The sequence below is a fragment of the Triticum aestivum genome, chromosome 5A, assembly GCF_018294505.1.
Source record: "Triticum aestivum cultivar Chinese Spring chromosome 5A, IWGSC CS RefSeq v2.1, whole genome shotgun sequence".
In the NCBI taxonomy this organism is placed as follows: domain Eukaryota; kingdom Viridiplantae; phylum Streptophyta; class Magnoliopsida; order Poales; family Poaceae; genus Triticum; species Triticum aestivum.
In genome coordinates, this window is record NC_057806.1 from 412,647,631 (window position 1) to 412,674,761 (window position 27,131).

Genomic DNA, 27,131 nt, shown 5'->3' on the forward strand with positions numbered 1-27,131 from the left:
ATGTTGCAGAAAAAAATCAAGTTTTCACAGATAAGAATAGAAGCTCCTCAGCCCGCTTCTCAGCGATTTGGGATTCCTGGCCATCGGATCTGGTTGCTTGATGGATCCTGGGCCGTCGGATCGACCCCTGGAACGACCTCGTCCGTCGGATAGAAAAAAGTTACTGCTGAAATGAATAGTTTCACCTCGACCGTGCCACCGCGCGTAAATAGCCCGCCCCGCCGGGGGCATTTTCGTCATTTCACCTAGAGGCGTATAAAAGGTGATGGCTCCTCTGGAGATGACCTAGCCGCCGCCTCCTCGCGCACTCGCGCCCGCGCCCTCACCTCTCTCTCCCCATCCAAACCCTACCCCGCGCCCGCCTCCCTGCCCTGCCGCCGGCGCCGGCGCCGCCGCTCGCCCGGGCACCCATCCCCGGCCTCACGCCGCCCATCTAGAGAGATGGGGGCCGCGCGCGACGAGGCCGGCGTGCCGTCGTCTCGTCTTCTGCCGCGCCCGCCTCCCTGCCTCGCCGCTGGCCGCCGCCGCCGCTGCTCGCCCGGGTACCCGGCCGCGGGTGATGTGGCCGACGTGCCGTCGTCCCGTCTTCTGCGAGGTCGAGGAGAGCCAATCCCACCTCGCCGCCATCTCCTTCATCCAGCCGGCTGCCGCCTTGGCCGACTCCTCTCCCCCTCCCGTCCTCCTCCTCTCGCGTCTCCTTCCCGTCGTCAGGCCGCATACTGCTCCACCCTTCCTCCTCCCCTCCCATCGCTCCCCTCTAACGCTAGGAGTGGGTGAGGAGGCTGAGCCACTGCCCGCTGCTGGCCCGCAACACCTCCTGTTCGACCACGCCGAGGAAGCACTGAACCTTCATCCTTGCGTCTGTGCAGAGACGACCCGAGGTAAGGCGCCTTCATATTTGTTTGTTTCTTATATTGGAGATGCGGTCAGCTGATTTGGGGGGCCTTGAGGCATTCAAATGGAGCACATGTGTTCACCTTAGGTGACTTATAATCTGTAGCATATGTTGCTGCATTGGGAGATTTGGAGTACGTGCATTGAGGCTTAAATGTGCAAATGCACACTGCTGGAGCGCCCTTCAGCAACGAGGAGGCCCAACGCGACACGGCCGCCGCCTGCGTCGGTTCTCCCCAGCACGACACGGCCGCCGCCGGCATCGGTTCTCCCCAGCACAACCACTCTGAAGACGCCCAGGTGATCCATTCTCTTGCCTAGAGATGTTGTTCTTCTCTTTCAGTTATACTTTTTTTGTTTCCATTGATTTTGTGTGGAATTTATCATTGCAGGTCCACTGTAGCTGTTGTTCTCTTGTCTTCTTGCACATAGTACATCACTTGATAGTTGAGACTATACTGGTATTGGCCAATATTGCGTTAGGATAACTATATTGCATTTTGCGAAATATTAGTATGGCAGCGTCAGCTTCCTCAGTTGTTGCAAATCTTGTATTTGCGCCTTGTACTGTAACTGCAAAACTCTAGGTATCAATATTCAATATATCTTGTAAATTTTAAAGCATTTTGAAACCTTACAAATAACTAATTCAGTTGATAATAAAACAGAAGATGCATTGCCCCAATGGGATTACTACTTCTCTGAAGTGCCTAACCTACCAAATCCGCACCAGATGATAATTTAATATGCCAAAGTACATAAATTTGCCTAATTTATGTTCAGCTCATTTTCCTTGCAGCTGGTTTATGAATAATATATGAAATATGGACTACCAAAACTGTATCTGTCCGGCGTCTCAAAATTGCAACATATTGGAAATAGTCGACCTTCCTGTTATTAACTGTAACATATAACATATTAATACCTCAAACTAGGGATTGCATATGTTTGATTTTTCTTGGGCTAGAAGCCAAGAATACTGAACTTTGTTTTATGGTAGGAAATCGGATACTCTGAAGCAGTAAAACGTTTCGAGTTCGATGGTCAGCTTGGCCCATACAATTTGGATTCTTTTGGAGACTGGAAACAACTTTAAAGCTACTTGTCACAAAGTGTCATTGAACGCCTTGGTAAGTCTGATGCATTTTGATTTTTCTCGTACCCTTAATAGTTACAGAGCAGCCTGTATTTAAGACATTTTTGATAGAACCAACTAATGAGTTGCTGGTTATGTGTGTTTGATTTGTACAGAGCCAATTGGTGGCAATTGCATTGGAGACATCATGGATGGATAGAGCTCCCCAAATGGATATGGAGACGATTGATGGAAACACTTAGAGAAGACAAATTTGCAAAGAAAGCGCCTGCACACACTGAGAGGAGAGGATGCTATTACACAACTATCCCGCTTCGGTTAAGCACAGAATTCTGGCAAAGTGTCACTGAATATTTCAGAGTTTATATCTTTTCTATGATGCCCAAAGAAAATGTGTTTCTAAACCCTTTACTGTTTGTGGCAATGCTTCTCATGCTTCCCCAAACAAGCTATTGCTACTTACAATTCTGAGAGTAATAGAACTTGCATGATGTGATCAAAGTTCTTTACTTACTTGCAATGCTTCCTTTCTTTGCAGCTTTGGAATATACAATAAGGTCAATGGGCAATGGCTAGCAATCAGGATTATCAGCTGTCCAATCACCCAGAAACTTTGAGGTGGGATTTCTCTTAATTTCCTTTCAGAGGTATATATAATTTGGAGCACACATGTATGTATCTCACTGTTTTGTATTATTACTACTTTCATTGCCGATGTAAAGCTGAAAATGGATGGATGGATGCACTGTGTGATAAGATCATGAAGGAAGTGTTTTGAAGAGTATCCCGAGGTTGAGAACATTTATAGTGAATTACAGGAAACAAAACGGTCTTACTCCAGTTCACATCCATGGTAACTATCAATATATAACTCCAGTTCATGTTCTTCTAATTATACATGAGGGTATGAAAAATCCACACTCTTATGTGAAGGACGTGAGGTGTCGCTGATGAGACCTTTGTGTTGGCCGGTGATCATGGGCAACGTTATATAGTTAGTTTGATATGTTATATGGTCCAGCTAGGTTCGAAGGAACGGGATCTTTGGATCAGTCCCATATTCATGTTAGTTTTATAACAAATCGGTGAAAATTACTTCTGTGTGTTGTTGCTTCAAGTTGAAGTTTGGTCACTTGTTTTCAGGTCTACCCCGCCGTCATTTCTATAAAAATAAACAAATTCTTTATTTATAGCCGACTGCCATTTTCCTTTTGGGTATGTGTTGGTCGCCCCTCATCCGCGGCTGCTCGCGGGCGCTCCCGCAATGCCGCGAGTAAAACTGGTGGTGGCCATGGCATTGCTGGCGGCTCTGCCTCTTGCGGTGACTTTGTAGAGTACAAGTCAAGTTTAAAGCTTTCGACCGCGACGGCTGAAAAACCAAAGTAAATGCATCATATATATTCTAATAAATGCATGCGAATCATAGAAAATATGGTAAGCACCTATCCTGCAATTTAGGACTGGCGTGATGTTGCTCTTTGTTGATAGAAATCATACTTGCATAGCTGTTTGATTGATTTGATTATAATCAAACTGCACCGTCATAATATTATATCCTTGCCATATTGTAAAGTTTCAGTTGGGTTGGTCACGGCACACTATATGCGATATGGCAATGTTTTGTACCAATCTTTGTGATGTACTCCGGAAGAAAGGTATACAAGCAGAACTATCTCCAAATGTATAAAGAATTAGCATGTTCTTAGTGGTTAGTAGCGCCTGATTCAAAGTGACTGTGAACGGGTTCGAATCCTGGTCACTGCATTTTTTAAATAATTAATTTCTCCTAGGAGCTGACACGTGGGACCACTGCCACGTAGGCTAGGCTTTTCTTATCTAAACTACTTGATGTGACAAAATATCTTAAACAAGCTCTGTGATTTGTATGCTCTCTTATATTATCAAAGATGATTGCACTTATATGATATGTTTGATAGTTCCTATATACTCCGAAAGAAAAAATAGCTGATGTTCCGCTCCCTGCAGGTCTGCACTCGCGTCACGCCCTTTCCTCTCCCTGCCGCCTTGCCCCTCTCCCTGCCTGCTCGTTGCCCCGGTCTTCTCTGATGGTGCTCCTAGATGTGCTATACATCACCTCCTCACCTCCTTGGCCACTTCGGTGCCCATGGCTTTCGTGCTCGTTGGCAGGATGGTGCAAGGCGCAACTCCGACGTGGTTCCTCACTGGTTGGATGGCGTTCAGGCACAACCCTGGTGCCCTCTGAGTACTGCCTCGGCTACAACCTCCCTCTGTGAGCTCCATCTTCCCCTGCTCTGCTTCGGCTACTATATGGGACATGGCCAGGGCTATGATGATCAGTTATGGCTGATATAGGCATGCTCTCAAGCAGTGGAGGCACTTGTGGGTATTAATTTGGATCCTCCCTCGTTTCTTTGAGCTGTTTTGAGCACGTTCTTATTTTAGTGGCTCTGTCCTTGGATGGTCATTTCTAATGAGTGATAACCAGGGCAGTTAAACCCTCGTAAGAACATATTGATCCGGTGATCCATCCAGAAATCCAGAAATAAGTCCATCCATCCAGAAATAAGAATAGAAACTCCTCAGGCCGCTCCTCAGCGATTTGGGATTCCTGGCCGTCGGATCTGGTTGCTTGATGGATCTTGGGCCGTCGGATCGACCCCTGTAATGACCTTGTCCGTCGGATAAAAAAAAATTACTGCTGGAATGAATAGTTACTCCCAAAATGAGATATCTCGTGCCACCGCGTTTGAATCACGTGCCCCATCGGTCGGAAGCCATTCTTGCTAGGGCGATGATGATTAGCCGTGGGTATCAAGTTGGGTCCTCCCTCTTGTCTCTAGAATCCTTTTTGATCCTGTGATACTTATTGTTCTGTCCTTTGGATGGTCATTCTTATTGAGTGATAACCAGGGCAGCTCCACTGTATAAACAGATTGATCTGGTGATAAGAGATGATGGGGGTAGATTATATGATCGAGGAAAGGCAAATCTGAGCCCATATGCATTGAACCCTGAACCCTTTTTATTCGCACGTGCCCCACCGGTCGGAAGCCATCCTTGCTAGGGCGATGATGATTCGCTGTGGCTGAAATAAGTGTGCCTTTGAGCAATCAAGGCACCTGTGGGTATCAAGTTGGGTCCTCCCTCTTGTCTCTAGAATCCTTTTTGATCATGTGATGTCCTTGGATGGTCATTCTTGTTGAATGATAACCAGGGCAGCTCCACTGTATAAACAGATTAATCTGGTGACAAGAGATGGCGGGGGTAGATTATATGATCGAGGAAAGGCAAATCTGAGCCCACTATGCATTGAACCCTGAACCCTTTATATTTGTATTTAAAGGTGTTGCTTATTTATGCTCCAGTGTTTATAGCCGTCTTATGTGAATATTTCTTCTCTCTCATACCTTTATTGCATATAAGTTGTTCTTGACTTTTATTGTTTGTTGTTGGTCCTTGATTTCATCTGGTTAAGAGTAAGCAAGTTGTCGGTTCAATGGCTTGTTTTAATTTGTTGATAAACCAGCAGAAACCACGGTGTCATGTTTCTAATAACAGCGTCTTTAGGCTGGTTAATGTCTGTATTGGAGACCATTACCTTTTATTTCGCTTGTTTCTTACCATCTTCCTTGCTTCTCTGGCTGTTTCACGGTTGGGACGGTGGCGTGGCGTTGGGGCTGTCTTGCGGGTTGGCCGGAGAGGGAGCACACCGAGTGGGCTTCTAAGATGGCTGAGGTGATTATTTGCTCCCTTGTTTGTCTTTCCCTTTGTGATGTGTATGTGCTCTGCTCATCAAGGGCTTTGTTGTTTTTTAGGGATTTGTCTAGGGTTTCCTGGTTAATCCATTCTGATTTTGGTCTGCTCATGCTCTTGGCTTCCGGACCGTGGTGCTCAAGGTGACTCGGCTTTCTTTTCCCTCGGTTTGCCTGCAGTTGAGGTACACCTGGCTGTCCAACTAATGGGTCAATTTTGACTTTTGACTTGCAGTATGCATATGATTGGATATGCGCATTCAGCTTTCGTGTCATCGATGGTTTCAGATTCCTCCATCCTTACTACACTGCCTATAGTTTCTTAGGTAAATCTGCTCATCCTTTTGTACCTATTGCTTATGTATGTGTACAAATACATTTAGCTCTGACTTTCTGGGTCATGGATCAGGTCGGTAGCCTTGCATGAAAAGGAATAGTCTGGACTAGAATTTCTACCTAATCATATGCCTCTGTGTGTTTGGTAGTCATGTTTTTAATATGTTTCCTATTGCTTGCTTGTACCTTAAAAGAACAGAGCCTCTACGTTCTAATAATTCCTTGATTTTCAATTAACAGTAGTACTATAGTTGCTTAATAGTACTAGGTTGGAAGGGTATGTGCATATTAAAGGCTAGATGTCGTTGGTGGTACTAATTTGGAATGGTGCACTGCCAACTATTTCGAATTTTGACTAGCTTCAGTACTTGGTCCGCGCGTCGATGAGGTGAGCAAGGGCAGTTGGCTTGCCTCTCCGTGCTCCCATTCACCCCCTTCTCTTTGGACCCCCGCTATTTTTTCATATTAGATGCTCTCCTGCTTTGGCTAAATCAGATAGAGGCTTGAAGCATATTCAGTTTAAATAAATGAGTATAACCAGTCTTCTCTAGCTATTCTTTGTGTGAAAATTGAGAATATGTTTGCTCGTTTGTTTTGTTTGGTGCCTGTGTCTTTTAGTCTTTGGAGGGAAAAATGTTCTCTTTGCTTAATATTCCCTCTGTAAAGTATTTCTAAACGCTCTTATAATACTGTAGGTCCCATTGCTGACCCGTAGAGAGGCGTCTGTGGGGGTCTCCATGGTTGCCGGTGACCGAACGCGACCACCGCTGCCGATCCCGCTATTTTTTTATATTAGATGCTCTCCTGCTTTGGCTAAATCAGATAGAGGCTTTAAGCATATTCAGTTTAAATAATGTCAGTCCTAATTTGGATAAATGAAATAACAAGAGCTTCAGACTAATGTGGAACAATTGGTCAAAATAGAAGAGTTTAGTTCCTGTCAGTTTAGTTAGTGGCCTATATGAATTTGATTTGGCCCACAATAATTTTGTATAATTATTGATTTGCTAGCATATATTCTAAACTTAATTTTGTTAGCTCCTATCTCGTGTTCTTTCTTATAATATCTTTTTATATGACGTGCTTCACGAGAGTTTCTCCATGTTTATGAAGAAAAGATTTGGGTTCAGAGCACCTTCGGTTATAAGAATTTGTTTTCTAATTCTTGCTGGTCAGTTGCAAAACATTAATTTTTGTTTGCTTTACAATTTTTCAGAAGTAATGGGAAATGACGAGCTCCTACTTTTTATGCCAGCTCTATGACGTAGGTGAGCTGCGACCTTCTTTCCCATGTGTTTGTGATTATCAGTTAACCTCCAGAGGGAATTTTGATTGTGATTAGTATCTTTAGACATTGGCCATGCATGTTCGTCAGTACTCACCATCTCTTTCATTTCTCCTCATTTCTTAAATGTATTGACCTCTGGTATATACAACTAAAATCGATGTGCCAAACAGCAAAAAATAGCTATACATTGGAAGATTTGAATGCCATTTTATTGTAGTAGTTCTGAAATTCTGCCTCATTTTTTTCCCATTCGTGTTATTTCTCATAGTTTTAAACTAAAAGGAGTAACTATTAAAAATGTCTCTAATTGGCCTATTGTTAAAGTTTGAGATACTAGAGTTGATGCTTGAGTATAGAAATCGTTGAATTCCATATATCTCACAGTTTGTTTGTATCAGGTTCGTGTGAGGTGGTCCCTATGAAGTACATCGACAAGGCAGATGGATTACGTGACTTATTAGTATGCTTAGTGATAATGGCTCCGTAGTTGGCTCTTTTTAATATATTCCTGTTCTTATTACCTCTTATGTGTTTTTGCTTTTGGTATCGAACTTCATGTCGAATGTGTATCTTTTGTGGTCGTATGAACGCACCGAGCTTGATCCTGCCTTATAAACTGATGTTGATCTTGTACTCCATTGTGTTTTACTTTTATCACAATACAGGCGCGGCGGAGGAGCTGTCTTCTGAGTTGACCGGAGAGGGAGCACATTGGAGAGGCTTCTGAGATGACCAAGGTAGTTCTTTGATTCCTTGTTTGCCTTTTCGTTTGTGGTGTGTTGTATGGGTGCTGATCCAGGATTGTGTTGTTTTCATGGATCTATTTAGGGTTTACTGATCGATCCATCCTGATTGGGATCTGTTTGTGGTCCTGGTTGACTGGCTGGTGCGTCGTGCCGTTGCTGGTGCTTGAGGTTGTCTCGCTGGTTTCCTTGCAGTATCGTCGATCTGTGCATCCAGGCACCCCAAGCTTTTCCTCGCGCGATGGCATCAGGCGCACGGAGGGAGCTCTTCTCCGTCGATGTGGTGAACAACGACCATGATCTCCGTTCCACGGCGTCTCCGGCTAGCAAGGTAGACCCTGTTTGCTTGGTTGACTCTAATGCATGCCTGTGCTAGATTTGTTCGAGATTTATGCAATTGGGCCTGTTGTTGATCTATGACAGGGATAGCATATTTTTGTCATGTGATTTGTAGTAGAATAGTCCTGTTAACTCTGTCGATGCTTGGCGTGGAGTCCACTGTGTATCAGATTGTTTAGACCCCGTGAATAGCCATTTATATCCTGTCCATACTTGCCCTATGATTTGCCGTGTATTATGCCGTTTGGCTTCTGCAGTTTACCTTCTTGCCTTTGCTAATTGTAGTCAACACACAACACGATTGTAGAGTGGTAAGTCCAGGCACCCCAAGCCTGTCCACGGTGCCACCAATGAACAAGGTACACACGGTGCCACCAATTCCGTACTTCTGTATTATCAATCTAGGGTTCATCTTAGTGAATCTTACTGTTCTTCGGGCCGTGTCTAAAAATGCTGCTCGGTTATCAGTAGTAGCTACAGGTCTATTGTTGCGAGTCTCCTGGTCCAGTATAACACCCTTTTCAGAGATAATACTCCAGATCTATTGACTATGATTTACTTGTGATATTAATTCTTATTTAGTATGAATATTCACCTAATGAATTTATTAAACGATCTAAATACCACCTATTCATAGATTAACTTGTGCCACCGTTGATTTTTTACTTATTGTGTCATTCTTATTTTTGAGGCTGGCCTGGCACATTCTGTTTCCAAATATATTATATTAATAGTTTGGCGTCTCATTAACTGACGAGATGGTCAGGCCAAAGGCTGTGCTTAGTGTCGTTCTTGGTAACGTTGGTCTGCTTGATGCAAAATACAAGCACTACAGGAACTACATCGGTGCAATCGTCTTTTTCTGGCCGTTCCTGGCGCACTGTTTAATTAGTCACCTTGCCTCTCTTGCACTTAACATTGTTTAATTAGACTTATCACTATGATTATCCAGGGCCTCTTGTTCTGATTAGCCTATCATTAAAGTTGGAAACACCAGAATTGACGCTTGCGCATGAGTGCGTACAGGCTGTCCTTGGGATTTTCTTCTTTGCAAACTCGATTGATTGTTGATACGGTTTCCTAGGCTATTGTTCTTTGTACAATACATGAAGCGATCTGCTCATGTGTGTGACTTAGTCTGATTATTAGGCTTTAAAATTTCTGCTGGTTTATCTTATAATTCATGGTAGCACTTGATTTTTTATCAATTACCATGTCTCAGTTGTAGAACAGGACAGTAAGAGTCTAATAAAACTCTTGCACAACAAAGATTGCCATCCTTTAGTTACCCAGACCTTTGTTTTCGTGGTATAAAACCAACTGCTGTCAACTTTTTCTTTTTGAAACGGACTGCTGTCAACTTTAGTACTATGGAAAATCATATAACTATTTTGAAATTTCCTATGACACAGGCCGAGACAAGCATCGTGGTGTGGATTGTATCCCCATTGAGGTGTGGAAAGGTCTCGGGGACATAGCGATAGTATGGCTAACCAGGCTTTTCAATCTCATTTTTCGGGCAAACAAGATGCCAGAAGAATGGAGACGGAGTATATTAGTACCAATCTTCAAGAACAAGGGGGATGTTCAGAGTTGTACTAATTATCGTGGAATTAAGCTGATGAGCCATACAAAGAAGCTATGGGAGAGAGTCATTGAGCACCGCTTAAGAAGAATGACAAGCGTGACCAAAAACCAGTTTGGTTTCATGCCTGGGAGGTCGACCATGGAAGCCATTTTTTTGGTACGACAGCTTATGGAGAGATATAGGGAGCAAAAGAAGGACTTGCATATGGTGTTCATTGACTTGGAGAAGGCCTATGATAAGATACCGCGGAATGTCATGTGGTGGGCCTTGGAGAAACACAAAGTCCCAGCAAAGTACATTACCCTCATCAAGGACATGTACGATAATGTTGTGACAAGTGTTCGAACAAGTGATGTCGACACTGATGACTTCTCGATTAAGATAGGACTGCATCAGGGGTCAGCTTTGAGCCCTTATCTTTTTGCATTGGTGATGGATGAGGTCACAAGGGATATACAAGGAGATATCCCATGGTGTATGCTCTTTGCGGATGATGTGGTGCTAGTTGACGATAGTCGGGCGGGGGTAAATAGGAAGTTAGAGTTATGGAGACAAACCTTGGAATCGAAAGGGTTTAGGCTTAGTAGGACTAAAACCGAGTACATGATGTGCGGTTTCAGTACTACTAGGTGTGAGGAGGAGGAGGTTAGCCTTGATGGTCAGGTGGTACCTCGGAAGGACACCTTTCGGTATTTGGGGTCAATGCTGCAGGAGGATGGGGGTATTGATGAAGATGTGAACCATCGGATCAAAGCTGGATGGATGAAGTGGCGCCAAGCTTCTGGCATTCTCTGTGACAAGAGAGTGCCACAAAAGCTAAAAGGCAAGTTCTACAGGACGGCGGTTCGACCCGCAATGTTGTATGGCGCTGAGTGTTGGCCGACTAAAAGGCGACATGTTCAACAGTTAGGTGTGGCGGAGATGCGTATGTTGAGATGGATGTGTGGCCACACGAGGAAGGATCGAGTCCGGAATGATGATATACGAGATAGAGTTGGGGTAGCACCAATTGAAGAGAAGCTTGTCCAACATCGTCTGAGATGGTTTGGGCATATCCAGCGCAGGCCTCCAGAAGCTCCAGTGCATAGCGGATGGCTAAAGCGTGCGGAGAATGTCAAGAGAGGGCGGGGTAGACCGAATTTGACATGGGAGGAGTCCGTTAAGAGAGACCTGAAGGATTGGGGTATCACCGAAGAGCTAGCTATGGACAGGGGTGCATGGAAGCTTGCTATCCATGTGCCAGAGCCATGAGTTGGTTGCGAGATCTTATGGGTTTCACCTCTAGCCTACCCCAACTTGCTTGGGACTAAAGGCTTTGTTGTTGTTGTTGTTGTTGTTACAGGCCGAGACAAGCATCGTAAGGATCCAGTTAGAATGATGATTGATATCCTGTTAGAGCATCTTGGGCTTCACAAGGCCATCTGAGACTCGGGATCGATGAGGCATTTGACATGATAAACAAGTGCCAAAGGTTACTTGTATGATCTGAGATACATGAGCTCCTTCTCAGATCAGCTTCATAATGTGATAGCACATGGCTTTCCTCCTGCCCGTGCCGTGGATACATTGACAAACGTGACCCTTATGAATATTGAAGTGATGGCACATAACCTTAAGAGCAGAAGCAATCATCTGTAGAAGAGGCTGCATGCCATAAAAAGACAGTCTTTAGGCGCAACAGCATGAGGTGTTTGCACCAATTGATTTCTTCACACCAAGGCCATGGCGTTGATCATCTATGGACATCACAGATCATCTATTCTAACTCTGGCAAGTACGAGATGATATATGATGCCACCAGCTCCTGTGATGTACCGTGCAAACTACTGTGTGATCTCCCTCTCCTTTTGTGAACACGTCCCCTTCGGCACGTCTATTCGTACTTTTGCACTCAATATTTATGTGTATGAACATTGCATCCTTTAATTTACCCTGTATATGAACATTACATCCTTCAAATGTGTTGTACTATATTTTGGTATCCATGGATGATGTCTTGCTTCGATTACATATGAATGTTTCTTCTTTCTTTTATTTTGTTATCCTGATTGAATACGTACGCTAAGCCTAACTTGCTACTAACTTTACCATTACTTGCTTGGGCACATCGTTGGGACCGGCACCCTCGCGCCAAGGCGCGTTGCCGATCTAGTATACATGATGGCCACTTGTTGGTGCCTCGTATGTTTGTAACATAGCCTGTGTTATAAACTTGTGTGTGCAACATGCTCAATGTTACAAAAGTTGTTGAACTGTCTCACGTGGCATTATGTATCGTATGATTAAAATTAAATCAGACGGCCACGAAGATGATGGATACGAGCGACTCATCCGCCAGTTGAAAGATAACGTTTCCCCAGAAATAAGCTATGCACAGCCTGATAAAAGTCGATCAATGATTTACATTGCTCTTACCTGTTGTCATGCAATGCATGGTCTCGAATTGTGATCTTGCGCCGCTCTTTTCTTGAGGTCCCGTGGCCTGTACGTGGCTGCACCGCATCGCAGAGAGTCGCTGGTACAAAATTGACATATCCAGCTTGCCTGGTTTATTACATGGAGGAGGCCCCAATGGTCGGAAGAGCCACAATGGTTGGCTGTTACATGTATAGGATCGGAAAATAACACATCATCATGTCCACCCAGCCCCATTCCATCGAGTGCGCATCATCTTGTGTAGACAAAAAAACCTCAGTGATTGCCGAAAAAGGCCTTCGTCCTGCTTTATATATAAAGCAACGATCATCAACAAACTGGTATAAACGCACATCACCACAATACATGCTCACATTCAAGGCAGGATATATAGGCGCTGAGCGCGGCAACACCACCCCTAGCACTACCATCATGAAGAGATAAAACCGCATACGACGAACCGTGGGCTCCAAGACGGCACCTTCAGAAAGGATACGGCATCGGAGCGCCGCCACCGCCTGATTCGAGGACCAGAGTTTCCCCTGGAGCCGCACGATGGGCAGTGAGAACCGCGACGATGCCTTCAAAAATGAAACGAGCTTCGCCACCGCCGGTCCGTCTGAAGATAGAACAGGTTCTCACCCCGGCCAACACTCACCCCATCGAACGCCACACCCTGTCTACCACGCGGCCCACACTGCTATGGCCATCGAGCAGCACCAAGCCATGGGTTCTGCCCATGTGCACCGCGCTACCACCACCAGGGCCACTGTCCCGACATCCAAGACCTTGACACCGTCTCACACGAGACCTGCCGCTACCCCAACCAAAGAGACAAGCGGAAAGGTCCCACCTTTCGCACCCCTGGGTGACCCCCTGGGTCCATCGACTCGTCCTGCAGCACCAGGCGCGAGACGAGTTCGGTCCTGCCGCACCGGGCGCGAGACGAGCGATGGACCGCAGCTGGGATAAGGCCAACCCTACGGCGAAAGTAGCGCCCGAGAGACAAACAGAGGGGTCGAAGGCCGACACAAGCCACCTACGGACGAGCCAACGTAAAAAAATGTCAGCCGCCGCCGTAGCCAACCCGCCAAGCCGCCATGGAGCCATCCACGTTCGGAGGAGCAGCCACACCAGGCCACCATCTAACCCGCGCCGCCCGCCGAGCTCGAAGGGCCGGAGCCGCCGGACATGCACCTCTCGCTTGAGACCAGCCACCTGAAGGAAATATGCCCTAGAGGCAATAATAAAGTTGTTATTTATATTTCCTTATATCATGATAAATGTTTATTATTCATGCTAGAATTGTATTAACCGGAAGCTTAGTACATGTGTGAATACATAGACAAATAGAATGTCCCTAGTATGCCTCTACTTGACTAGCTCGTTAATTAAAGATGGTTAAGTTTCCTAACCATAAACATGTGTTGTCATTTGATGAATGGGATCACATCATTAGAGAATGATGTGATGGACAAGACCCATCGGTTAGCTTAGCATAATGATCGTTAAGTTTTATTGCTATTGCTTTCTTCATGACTTATATATATATATATTCCTCTGACTATGAGATTATGCAACTCCCGAATACTGGAGGAACACCTTTTGTCCTATCAAACGTCACAACGTAACTAGGTGATTATAAAGATGCTCTACATGTGTCTCCGATGGTGTATGTTGAGTTGGCATAGATCGAGGTATCTTCGGGCCCTCTCGGTAATGCACATCACTATGAGCCTTGCAAGCAATGTGACTAATGAGTTAGTTACAGGATGATGCATTACAAAAGGAGTAAAGAGACTTGCCGGTAACAATATTGAACTAGGTATGATGATACCGACGATCGAATCTCGGGCAAGTAACATACTGATGGCAAAGGGAACAACGTATGTTGTTATGTGGTTTGACCGATAAAGATCTTCGTAGAATATGTAGGAGCCAATATGAGCATCCAGGTTCCGCTATTGGTTATTGATCGGAGATGTGTCTCGGTCATTTCTACATAGTTATCGAACCCGTAGGGTCTGCACGCTTAACATTCGATGACGATTTGTATTATGAGTTATGTGATTTGATGAACGGAAGTTTGTTCAGAGTCCCGGATGAGATCACGGACATAACGAGGAGTCCAAAATGGTCGAGACATAAAGATTGATATATTGAAAGGTTATGTTTGGACACTGGAATGTTTTCGGAAAGGTTCGGGCATTTTCCGGAGTACCGGGGGTTACCGGAACCCCCCGGGGAGTTAATGGGCCTTCATGGGCCCTAGTGGAGAGATGAGGTGGCTGGCAGGTGGTGGCGCGCCGTCCCCGCCAAGCCCAAACCGAATTGGACTAGGGTTGGGGGCCCGACCCCCTTTCCTTCTCTTCTCCTCCTCCTTCCCTCCTTCTCCTAGTGGGAATAGGAAGGGGGGGGAGGGGGGCGAATCCTACTTGGACCGGGAGTCCAAGTTGGACTCCTCCCCATGTCGTTCCCCCCATTGGGCCGGCCACCTCTCCTCCCCCCTTTATATATGTGGGAGGGGGGCACCCCAAAGGCACACCAAGTCTTCTCTTAGCCGTGTGCGGTTCCCCCTCCACAGTTACACACCTCGGTCATATCGTCGTAGTGCTTAGGCGAAGCCCTGCGCTGGTAACTTCATCATCACCGTCGCCACGCCGTCGTGCTGATGGAACTCTCCCTCATCCTCAACTGGATCAAGAGATCGAGGGATGTCATCGAGCTGAACGTGTGCTGAACGCGGAGGTGCCGTACGTTTGGTGCTTGGATCGGTTGGATCGCGAAGACGTTCGACTACATCAACCGCGTTACTAAACGCTTCCGCTTTCGGTCTACGAGGGTACGTGGACACACTCTCCCCGATCGTTGATGTGCTTCTCCAAGATAGATCTTGCGTGGTCGTAGGAATTTTTTTGAAATCCTATGTTCCCCAATAGTGGCATATGAGCTCGGTCTATGCGTATATGTTATATGCACGAGTGGAACACAAAGAGTTGTGGGCGATAATAGTCATACTGCTTACCAACAACGTCTTACTTTGATTCGGCAGTATTGTTGGATGAAGCGTCCCGGACCGACATTACATGAACACGTTCATGAGACTGGTTCTACTGACGTGCTTCGCACACGGGTGGCTGGAGGGCGTCTGTTTCTCCAACTTTAGTTGAGTCGAGTTTGACTATGTCCGGTTCTTGTTGAAGGTTAAAACAAAACACTTGACGAAAAATCGTTGTGGTTTTGATGCGTAGGTAAGAACGGTTCTTGATAGAAGCCCGTAGCAGCTACGTAAAACTTGCAACAACAAAGTAGAGGATGTCTAACTTGTTTTTGCAGGGCATGTTGTGATGGGATATGGTCAAGACGTGATGAGATATAAATTTTTGTATGAGCTGATCATGTTTTATAAAAGTTATCGACAACTGGCAAGAGCCTTATGGTTGTCGCTTTATTGTATAAAATGCAATCGCCATGTAATTGCTTTACTTTATCACTAAGCGGTAGCAATAATCGTAGAAGCAATAGTTGGCGAGACGATAACAATGCTATGATGGAGATCAAGGTGTCAAGCCCATGACGATGGTGATCATGACGGTGCTTTGGAGATGGAGATCAAAGGCACAAGACGATGATGGCCATATCATATCACTTATTTTGATTGCATGTGATGTTTATCCTTTATGCATCTTATTTTGCTTAGTACGTCGGTAGCATTATGAGATGATCTCTCACTAAATTTCAAGGTACAAGTGTTCTCCCTGAGTATGCACCGTTGCTACAGTTCATCGTGCCGAGACACCACATGATGATCGGGTGTGATAAGCTCTACGTTGACATACAACGGGTGCAAGCCAGTTTTGCATGTGCAGAATACTCGGGTTAAACTTGACGAGCCTAGCATATGCAGATATGGCCTCGGAACACTGAGACCAAAAGGTCGAACGTGAATCATATAGTAGATATAATCAACATAGTGATGTTCACCATTGAAAACTACTCCATCTCACGTGATGATCGGACATGGTTTAGTTGATATGGATCACGTGATCATTTAGACGACTAGAGGGATGTCTATCTAAGTGGGAGTTCTTAAGTAATATGATTATTTGAACTTTAATTTATCATGAACTTAGTACCTGATAGTTTTGCATATCTATGTTGTCGATCAATAGCTCGCGTATAGCCCCTGTATTTTATTTTTGATATGTTCCTAGATAAAAATAAGTTGAAAGATGATATTAGAAATGATGCGGACTGGGTCCATGCTTTGAGGATTATCCTCATTACTGCACAGAAGAATTATGTCCTTGATGCACTGCTAGGTGATGGACCTATTGCAGGAGCAGATACAGACGTTATGAATGTTTGGCAAGCTCAGTATGATGACTACTTGATAGTTTAGTGCGCCATGCTTTACGGCTTAGAACCGGGACTTCAAAAACATTTTGAACGCCAAGGAGCATATAAGATGTTCCAAGAGCTGAAATCGGTATTTCAGACTCATGCCCGAGCCGAGAGGTATGAGACCTCTGACAAGTATTTTGCCTACAATATGGAGGAGAATAGCTCAACCAGTGAGCATGTGCTCAGAATGTCTGAGTACTACAATCACTTGAATCAAGTGGGAGTTTATCTTTCAGATAAGATAGTGATTGACAAAGTTCTCTAGTCACTATCACCAAGTTACTGGAACTTCGTGATGAACTATAATATGCAAGGGATGACGAAAACGAGTCCCCGAGCTCTTCGCGATGCTGCAATCGGCGAAGGTAGAAATCAAGAAAAGCATCAAGTGTTGATGGTTGACAAGACCACTAGTTTCAAGTAAAAGGGCAAGGGAAAGAAAGGGAACTTCAAGATGAATGGCAAGCAAGTTGCCACTCCCATAATAAGCTCAAAGCTAGACCCAAGCCTGAAACTGAGTGCTTCTACTGCAAAGGAAATGGTCACTAGAAGCGGAACTGCCCCAAATACTTGGTGGATAAGAAGGATGGCAAAGTGAACAAAAGTATATATGATATACATGTTATTGATGTGTACTTTACTAGTGTTCATAGTAGCCCCTGGGTATTTGATACCGGTTCAGTTGCTGTGATTAGTAACTTGAAACAGGAGTTACAAAATGAACAGCGACTAGTTGAGGGCGAAGTGATGATGTGTGTTGGAAGTGATTCCAAGGTTGATAATATCACCATCGCACACTCCCTTTACCTTCAGGATTAGTGTTGAATCTAAAATAAATGTTATTTGGTGTTTGCGTTGAGCATAATATGATTGGATCATGTTTATTGCAATACAGTTATTCATTTAAGTCAAAGAATAATTGTTATTCTGTCTACATGAATAAAACCTTCTATGGTCATACACACAAGGTGAATGGTTTATTGAATCTCGATCATAGTAATACACATATTCATAATATTGATGCCAAAAGATGCAAAGTTGACAATGATAGTGCAACATACTAGTGGCACTGCCATTTAGGTCATATTGGTGTAAAGCGCATGAAGAAACTCCATGCTGATGGGCTTTTGGAATCACTTGATGCTTGTGAAACATGCCTTATGGGCAAGATGACTAAGACTCCGTTCTCCGGAACAATGGAGCGAGCCACTGACTTATTGGAAATAATACATACCGATGTATGCGGTCCGATGAGTGTTGAGGCTCGCGGCGGGTATCATTATTTTCTGACATTCACAGATGATTTGAGCGTATATGGGTATATCTACTTAATGAAACATAAGACTGAAATATTTGAAAAGTTCACAGAATTTCAGAGTCAAGTGGAAAATCATCGTAACAAGAAAATAAAATTTCAACGATTTGATCGCGGAGGAGAATATGTGAGTTATGAGTTTGGTCTTCATTTGAAACATTGTGACATAGTTTTGCAACTCATGCCACCTGGAACACCACAGCGTAATGGTGTGTCCGAACGTCGTAACCATACTTTATTAGATATGGTGCAATCTATGATGTCTCTTACCGATTTACCACTATCGTTTTGAGGTTATGCATTAGAGACAGCTGCATTCCCGTTAAATAGGGCACCATCTAAATCCATTTAGACGACACCTTATGAACTATGGTTTGGCAAGAAACCTAAGCTATCGTTTCTTAAAGTTTGAGGTTGCGATGCTTATGTGAAAAAGCTTCAGCCTGATAAGCTCGAACCCAAATCAGAGAAGTGTGTCTTCATATGATACCCAAAAGAAACTGTTGGGTACACCTTCTATCACAGATCCAAAGGCAAGATCTTTGTTGCTAAGAATGGATCCTTTCTAGAGAAGAAGTTTCTCTCGAAATAAGTCAGTGGGAGGAAAGTAGAACTTGATGAGGTAATTGTACCTTCTCCCGAATTGGAGAGTAGTTCATCACAGAAATTAGTTCCAGTGATTCCTACACCAATTAGTGAGGAAGCTAATGATGATGATCATGAAACTTCTGATCAAGTTACTACCGAACCTCGTAGGTCAACCAGAGTACGATCCACACCAGAGTGGTACGGTAATCCTGTTCTGAAGGTCATGTTACTTGATCATGACGAACCTACGAATTATGAGGAAGCGATGATGAGCCCAGATTCCGTGAAATGGCTTGAGGCCATGAAATCTGAGATGGGATCCATGTATGAGAACAAAGTATGGACTTTGATTGACTTGCCCGATGATCGGCGAGCCATTGATATTAAATGGATCTACAAGAGGAAGACGGACGCTGATAATAGTGTTACTATCTGCAAATCTTGAATTGTCGCAAAAGGTTTTTGACAAGTTCAAGGTGTTAACTACGATAAGATTTTCTCACTCGGAGCGATGCTTAAGTCTTTCCAAATCATGTTAGTAATTGCCACATTTTCTGAAATCTGGCAAATGGATGTCAAAACTACATTCCTTAATGGATTTCTTAAATAAGAGTTGTATATGATGCAACAAGAAGGTTTTGACAATCCTAAAGGTGCTAACAAAGTGTGCAAGCTCCAGGGATCCATCTATGGACTGGTGTAAGCATCTCGGAGTTGGAATATATGCTTTGATAAGGTGATCAAAGCATATGGTTTTATATAAACTTTTGGTGAATGCTGTACTTACAAGAAAGTGAGTGGGACCACTACAACCTTTTTGATAAGTATATGTGAATGACATATTGTTGATCAGAAATGATGTAGAATTTTCTGGAAAGCATAAAGGAGTGTTTGAAAGGAGTTTTTCCAAGAAAGACCTTGGTGTAGCTGCTTACATATTAAGCATCAAGATCTATAGATATAGATCAAGACGCTCGATAAGTTTTTTTAAATAAGTACATACCTTGACAAGTTTTTGAAGTAATTCAAAATGGAACAGTCAAAGAAGGAGTTCTTGCCTGTGTTGCAAGGTGTGAAGTTGAGTAAAGACTCAAAACCCGACCATGGCAGAAAATAGAAAGAGAATGAAAAGTCATTCCCTATGCCTCAATCATAGGATCTATAAAGTATGCTATGCTATGTACCATATTGTGTACCTCGCCATGCAAGAGGGTACAATAGTGATCCAGGAGTGGATCACTGGACAACGGTCAAAATTATCCTTAGTGGAATAAGGACATGTTTCTCGGTTATGGAGGTGACAAAAAGTTCGTCGTAAAGGGTTACGTCGATGCAATCTTTGACACTGATCCGGATGACTCTAAGTCTCAATCTGGATACATATTGAAAGTGGGAGCAATTAGCTAGAGTAGCTCCACGCAGAGCATTGTAGACATAGAAAATTTGCAAAATACATACGGCTCTTAATGTGGCAGACCCGTTGACTAAACTTCTCTCACAAGCAAAACATGATCACTCTTTGGGTGTTAATCACATAGCGATGTGAACTAGATTATTGACTCTAGTAAACCCTTTGGGTATTAGTCACATGGAGATGTGAACTAATCACATAAAGATGTGAACTATTGATGTTAAATCACATGATGATGTGAACTAGATTATTGACTCTAGTGCAAGTGGGAGACTGAAGGAAATATGCCCTAGAGGAAATAATAAAGTTGTTATTTCTATTTCCTTATATCACGATAAATGTTTATTATTCATGCTAGAATTGTATTAACCGGAAACTTAGTACATGTGTGAATACATAGACACACAGAATGTCCCTAGTATGCCTCTACTTGACTAGCTCGTTAATCAAAGATGGTTAAGTTTCCTAACCATAGACATGTGTTGTCATTTGATGGACGGGATCACATCATTAGAGAATGATGTGATGGACAAGACCCATTCGTTAGCTTAGCATAATGATCGTTAAGTTTTATTGCTATTGCTTTCTTCATGACTTATGCATATTCCTCTGACTATGAGATTATGCAACTCTCGAATACCGGAGGAACAACTTGTGTGCTATCAAACATCACAACGTAACTGGGTGATTATAAATATGCTCTACATGTGTCTTTGATAGTGTTTATTGAGTTGGCATAGATCGAGATTAGGATTTGTCACTCCGTGTATTGGAGAGGTATCTCTGGGCCCTCTCGGTAATGCACATCACTATGAGCCTTGCAAGCAATGCGACTAATGAGTTAGTTATGGGATGATGCATTACGAAATGAGTAAAGAGACTTGCCGGTAACGAGATTGAATTGGGTATGATAATACCGACGATCGAATCTCGGGCAAGTAACATACCGATGGCAAAGGGAACAACGTATGTTGTTATGCGGTTTGACCGATAAAGATCTTCGTAGAATATGTAGGAGCCAATATGAGCAGCCAGGTTCCACAATTGGTTATTGACCGGAGATGTGTCTCGGTCATGTCTACATAGTTCTCGAACCCGTAGGGTCCGCACGCTTAACTTTCGATGATGATTTGTATTATGATTATGTGATTTGATGAACTGAAGTTTGTTCGGAGTTCCGGGTGAGATCACAGACATGGCGAGGAGTCTCGAAATGGTCGAGACATAAATTGATATATTGGAAGGTTATGTTTGGACACCAGAATGGTTTCAGAATGGTTCGGGCATTTTTCGGAGTACTGGGGGTTACCGGAACCCCCCGGGAGTTAATGGGCCTTCATGGACCCTAGTGGAGAGAGGAGGCGGCGGCCATGTGGTGGCGTGCCGCCCCCCTAAGCCCAAACCGAATTGGACTAGGGTTTGGGGGGGCGGCCCCCTTTCCTTCTCTCCTCCTCCTCCTTCCCTCCTTCTCCTAGTGGGAATAGGAAAGGGGGGGGGCAAATCCTACTTGGACTGGGAGTCCAAGTAGGAACCCCCATGGCGCGCCCCCCTTAGGCTGGTCACCTCTCCTCCCCCCTTTATATACGTGGGAGGGGGGCACCCCAAAGGCATACCAAGTCTTCTCTTAGCCGTGTGCGGTGCCCCCTCCACAGTTACACACCTCTCATATCGTCGTAGTGCTTAGGCGAAGCCCTGCGTCGGTAACTTCATCATCACCGTCGCCATGCTGTCATGCTGGCGGAACTCTCCCTCGTCCTCAACTAGATCGAGAGATCGAGGGACGTCATCAAGCTGAACGTGTGCTGAACGCGGAGGTGCTGTACATTCGGTGCTTGGATCGGTTGGATCACGAAGACGTTCGACTACATCAACCGCGTTACTAAACGCTTCCGCTTTCGGTCTAGAGGGTACGTGGACAAACTCTCCCCGCTCGTTGCTATGCTTCTCCTAGATAGATCTTGCATGATCATAGAATTTTTTTTGAAATACTATGTTCCCCAACATCACCCTCAGCCACCCAAACTTGCCAGACCGAGCCACCACGGGCCAGCAAACCGGAGCCACCACCACGTCGGAACGAAGCAGAAGCGCCCCCCAACGACCCTCGACGCGCTGGGCGGGAACGAACAACCCACAGCCCGAAGCATGACAACACACCGACGCCCGCCACCACCTATGCGTCGCCATGCCGAGACGCCCAGCGTCTGCACCACGCCTACACCAGACAGAGCCACGTCGCGCCAGCCCTAGCTCATGGGGGAACGAGAAAATCCCCGCCGTCATCAGCTTCAACCAGGCTTTGCCGGCCGAGCCCCATGGTGGCGGCGAGGGAGGGGGAGGGAGGTGGGGGCCTGGCAATGGCGGTCTAGGGTTCCCCCCGGTCGCCGTACAGGGGCGACTCGGGAGGAGACAAGAAAGGAGGGGGATTTCCGTGGATGCATTTTAACATGTTGAATCGGATGCCTGATGTCTGCTAGAACGACGTCGGTATTTCCCCAAAGAGGAAGGGATGATGCAACACAACAACGGTAGGTATTTCCCTCAATGATGAGACCAAGGTTATCAAACCAGTAGGAGAACCAAGCAACACTACGTAAACTGCACCTGCACACAAATAACAAATACGCGCAACCCGACGCGTTAAAGGGGTTGTCAATCCCTTTCGGGTAACGGTGCCACAAATTGGCAAACAGGCGTGAGCGAGTTGTAATAATTGATAGATCAAACGCCAAATAAAATAAATTGCAGCCAGGTATTTTTGGGTTTAATAGATCTAAAAATAAAAGGCAAATAAAATAGATCGCAAAACCAAATAATATGAGAAAGAGACCCGGGGGCCGTAGGTTTCACTAGTGGCATCTCTCGAGAAAAAAAATAGAAAACAGTGGGTGAACAAATTACTGCTGGGCAATTGATAGAACTTCAAATGATCTTGACGATATCTAGGCAATGATCATTATATAGGCATCACATCCAAGATTAGTAGACGGACTCTTCCCTGCATGTACTACTATTACTCCACACATCGACCACTATCCAACATGCATCTAGTGTATTAAGTTCATGGAGAAATGGAGTAATGCAATAAGAACGATGACATGATGTAGACAAGATCTATTTATGTAGAAATAGACCCCGTCGTTTTATCCTTAGCAACAATGATACATACGTGTCGGTTCCCCTTCTGTCACTGGGATCAAGCACCGTAAGATCGAACCCACTACAAAGCACCACTTCCCATTGCAAGATAAATAGATCAAGTTGGCCAAACAAAACACAAATATCAGAGAATAAATACGAGGCTATAAGCAATCATGCATATAAGAGATCAAAGAAACTCAAATAACTTTCATGAATAAAAAGAGATAGATTTGATCATAAACTCAAAGTTCATCGGATCCCAACAAACACACCACAAAAAGAGTTACATCATATGGATCTCCAAAATAGCATTGTATTGAGAATCAAACGAGAGAGAGGGACCCATGTAGCTACTAACTACGGACCCGAAGGTCTACAAAAGACTACTCACGCATCATCGGAGAGGCACCAATGGAAGTGGTGAACCCCTCTGTGATGGTGTCTAGATTGGATCTGGTGGTTCTGGACTCTACGGCCACTGGGATTGATTTTTGTCGACTCCCCTAGGGTTTCTGGAATATTGGGGTATTTATAGAGCAAAGAGGTGGTCCAGGGGCACCTGAGGTGGGCACAACCCACCAGGGCGCGCCTGGGCCTCCAGACGCGCCCTGGTGGGTTGTGCTCCCCTCGGAGCATCCCCAAACGCTTCTCCGGTCCATTGGATGTCTCCTGGTCAAAAAAATCCACAAAAAGTTTCGTTGCGTTTGGACTCCGTTTGATATTGATTACCTGCAATGTAAAAAATGAAAAAAAAACAGCAACTGGCACTTGGCACTATGTCAATAGGTTAGTACCAAAAAATGATATAAAATGACCATAAAATGATTATAAAACATCCAAGAATGATAATATAACAGCATGGAACTATCAAAAATTATAGATACATTGGAGACATATCAGCATCCTCGTCCTCGAGTAGGTAAATGCTGCCTAACATGTCATCTCATAGTCTTTTCTTTATAGCGTGGACATTTGGACTTTTAAATTGTTCAAAGCAATATCTAGTTTTGACATGACAATTTAGATACTCAAGCATACCAACAAGAAACCATGTCTTCCAAAATATCAACGCTAAAATAAGTCATCCCTAGCCCACTATGCTCAATCATTGATGCATTCATGAAACACACTCGCATATTAGCTACACCCAATGCTCAAGTATGATCATTGTGCCCCCTAGTTGGTGCTTTTATAAGAGAAGACGGAGACTCAAAATAAAAATTGCATAAAGTGAAAGAAAGGCCCTTCATAGAGGGAAGTAGGGATTTGTAGAGGTGCCAGAGCTCAAAGCGAAAATTGAGAGATAAAAACATTTTAGGAGGCATACTTTTCCCACCAACAAAAATGACTTAGAGTTCCCAACACTTCATGCTAGGTATATCATAGGCGGTTCCCAAAAAGAAAATAAAGTTTGTTCCTTTTTCAACCATACTTTCACTTTCCATGGCTAACCGTATCCACGGGTGCCTTCCATAGCAACACTTTCCAAGGAATTTATTATTTGACAACATAAAGTAAATTCATTTTTCATTTTGGGACTTGGCATCCCTAATACCTTTGCCTTACTCTCGTGCAATGACAAGTGAATAAACACTCATCGTGAGAATAACACATCTAGCATGGAAAATATTAGCCACCCCTCACCGCCTCGCGAGTGGTACGAGCACACAAAAGAGAAATTTATTTTGAAAATTAGAGACGACACATACAAATTTGCTTAGAACGGCAAAAGAATACCACATATAGGTAGGTATAGTGGACTCATGTGGCAAAACTAGTCTAAAGGATTTTGGATGCACAAGTAGTGATCATACTTAGTGCAAAATGAAGGCTAGCAAAAGATTGAGAAGCGACCAACCAAGAAACGAGTAATCTCATAAGCGAGCATTAAGCATAATTAACACCAAATAATGCACCACAAGTAGGATGTAATTCATTGCATGACTATTGACTTTCGTGCTTGCATAGGGAATCACAAACCTTAACACCAATATTCTTACTAAAGCATAATTATTCATCAACATGACTCACATATCACATCATCATATCTCAAAACTATTACTAAGAATCAAGTTTATTTTGTCCAATGATATTCATGAAAGTTGTTATTATATCCTTCTTGGATATCTATCACTTTGGGACTAATTTTCATGTGTTGCTTTTGATACGCTCAAACAAATATAAGTGAAGATCATGAGCATAATATTTATTTCTCTGAAATTAATTTAAGTGAAGCAAGAGAGAATTTCTTGAAAATTTTATTAACTCTCAAATAAATCTAAGTGAAGCAAGAGAGAATTTCTTCAAAAATACTAAAGCACACCGTGCTCAAAAAGATATAAGTGAAGCACTAGAGCAAATCCACAGCCTTTACCAAGACCTGAATTTAATTTCAGGAAAATTGTTAAAATTCACATCGAGGAAATACTCCACCTGCAGTTTCTATACTGGAAACAGAGATGTACCATTCGGTGGATAAAAGTTGGGGAGGAGAACTCTCAGTTTTTTCAAGCAATGGCGACTGAACGTTTCAGGAGGAACTCAATTTCCTCTCTGTAGAATGAAAATGGTGATGTTGTCTCTGATCACCAACAGATGGCTGGCATGTTATCGGGCACTTTCAAGGATAGAATGGGTGTCTCTGAGGGGACTGATATGAAGTTTGACCTAGCCTCATTGATTGACAAAGTGGATGATCTGGATAATTTGTCTGCTCCATTTTTTGAGGAGGAAATAAATGAGGTTCTTAAGTCTCTGCCTACTGATAGGGCCCCTGGCCCTGATGGTTTTACCGGTTTGTTTGTCAAACGGTGCTGGCACATCATGAAGGATGATTTTTTGCAGCTATTCCAAGATTTCTATGATGGAAAGGTCACTATTAGCATCATCAATGGGTCTTTAGTCACCTTAATTCCAAAGAAGCTATCACCTGAGAGTCCTAATGATTTTAGGCCTATTTCCTTGACAAATACTTATCTGAAGTTTCTGACTAAACTGCTGGCTAATAGATTGCAGAAGGTTATCCTAAAGTGCATTCATAAAAACCAATATGGGTTCCTTAAGTGCAGGTCTATCCAAGATTGTATTGCTTGGACTCTAGAATATATCCATCAGTGTCACAAGTCCAAGAAGCCTATCTTGATTCTTAAACTGGATTTTGCCAAAGCCTTTGATACTGTTGAGCATGACCTAATACTCAAACTCCTGCATCACAAAGGTTTTGATAGCAAGTGGATTGGTTGGATTAGAGAGCTTCTATCCTCTGGTACTTCTTCTGTCATTCTAAATGGTGTGCCTGGAAAACAATTTACCTGCAAAAGGGGAGTAAGGCGGGGTGACCCACTGTCACCCCTCTTGTTTGTTCTTGCAGCCGATCTGCTACAAACTTTGGTAAACAATATGCTCAGAAATGGAGTGATCTCCGTGCCTATTGAAACTCATGATCTTGATTTCCCTATAGTGCAATATGCCGACGACACTCTCCTCATTGTGCCTGCTGTGGATTCGCAACTATTAGCTCTCAAGGAGATGCTGCAAGATTTCCATGCCTCCATAGGTCTTAGGGTAAACTTCCATAAATCATGCATATTTCCTATTAATGTGGATGAGCAGAAACTGCCAAGTTAGCTTCTGTTTTTGGCTGCCAAGTTGGGACCCTTCCCTTTACCTACTTGGGGCTCCCTGTGGGAACAACTAAACCCAGAATCCAAGATTTATTTCCTATGGTTGATAGAGTTGAAAGAAGGTTGTCTGCCAGTTCCAGCCTTCTCAATCAGGGTGCTAGGTTGCAATTACTACAATTAGTGCTGCCCTCTTTGCCCATCTGTTTTCTTTGCAGT

The 27,131-nt window shown here is 43.9% G+C and overlaps 1 long non-coding RNA gene across 22 annotated transcripts; it reads left to right on the top strand.

Moving 5' to 3' along the window:
* Nucleotides 1-301: 301 nt before the first annotated feature.
* Nucleotides 302-11,991, top strand: LOC123103679 (uncharacterized). 22 transcript variants are annotated; one of them, XR_006449920.1, is made up of 15 exons: nt 302-881; nt 1,001-1,194; nt 1,287-1,355; nt 1,895-2,024; nt 2,146-2,608; nt 2,713-2,843; nt 3,564-3,645; nt 3,977-5,707; nt 5,788-5,868; nt 5,960-6,050; nt 6,756-7,328; nt 7,747-8,085; nt 8,177-8,422; nt 8,716-8,789; nt 11,361-11,991. It is a non-coding gene; the product is annotated as an uncharacterized lncRNA (long non-coding RNA). The 22 variants fall into 22 exon arrangements; XR_006449921.1 differs by having other exon boundaries at nt 2,146-2,307; nt 2,529-2,608; nt 3,564-5,707; XR_006449915.1 differs by lacking the exon at nt 3,564-3,645 and having other exon boundaries at nt 2,146-2,307; nt 2,529-2,608.
* Nucleotides 11,992-27,131: the final 15,140 nt, after the last annotated feature.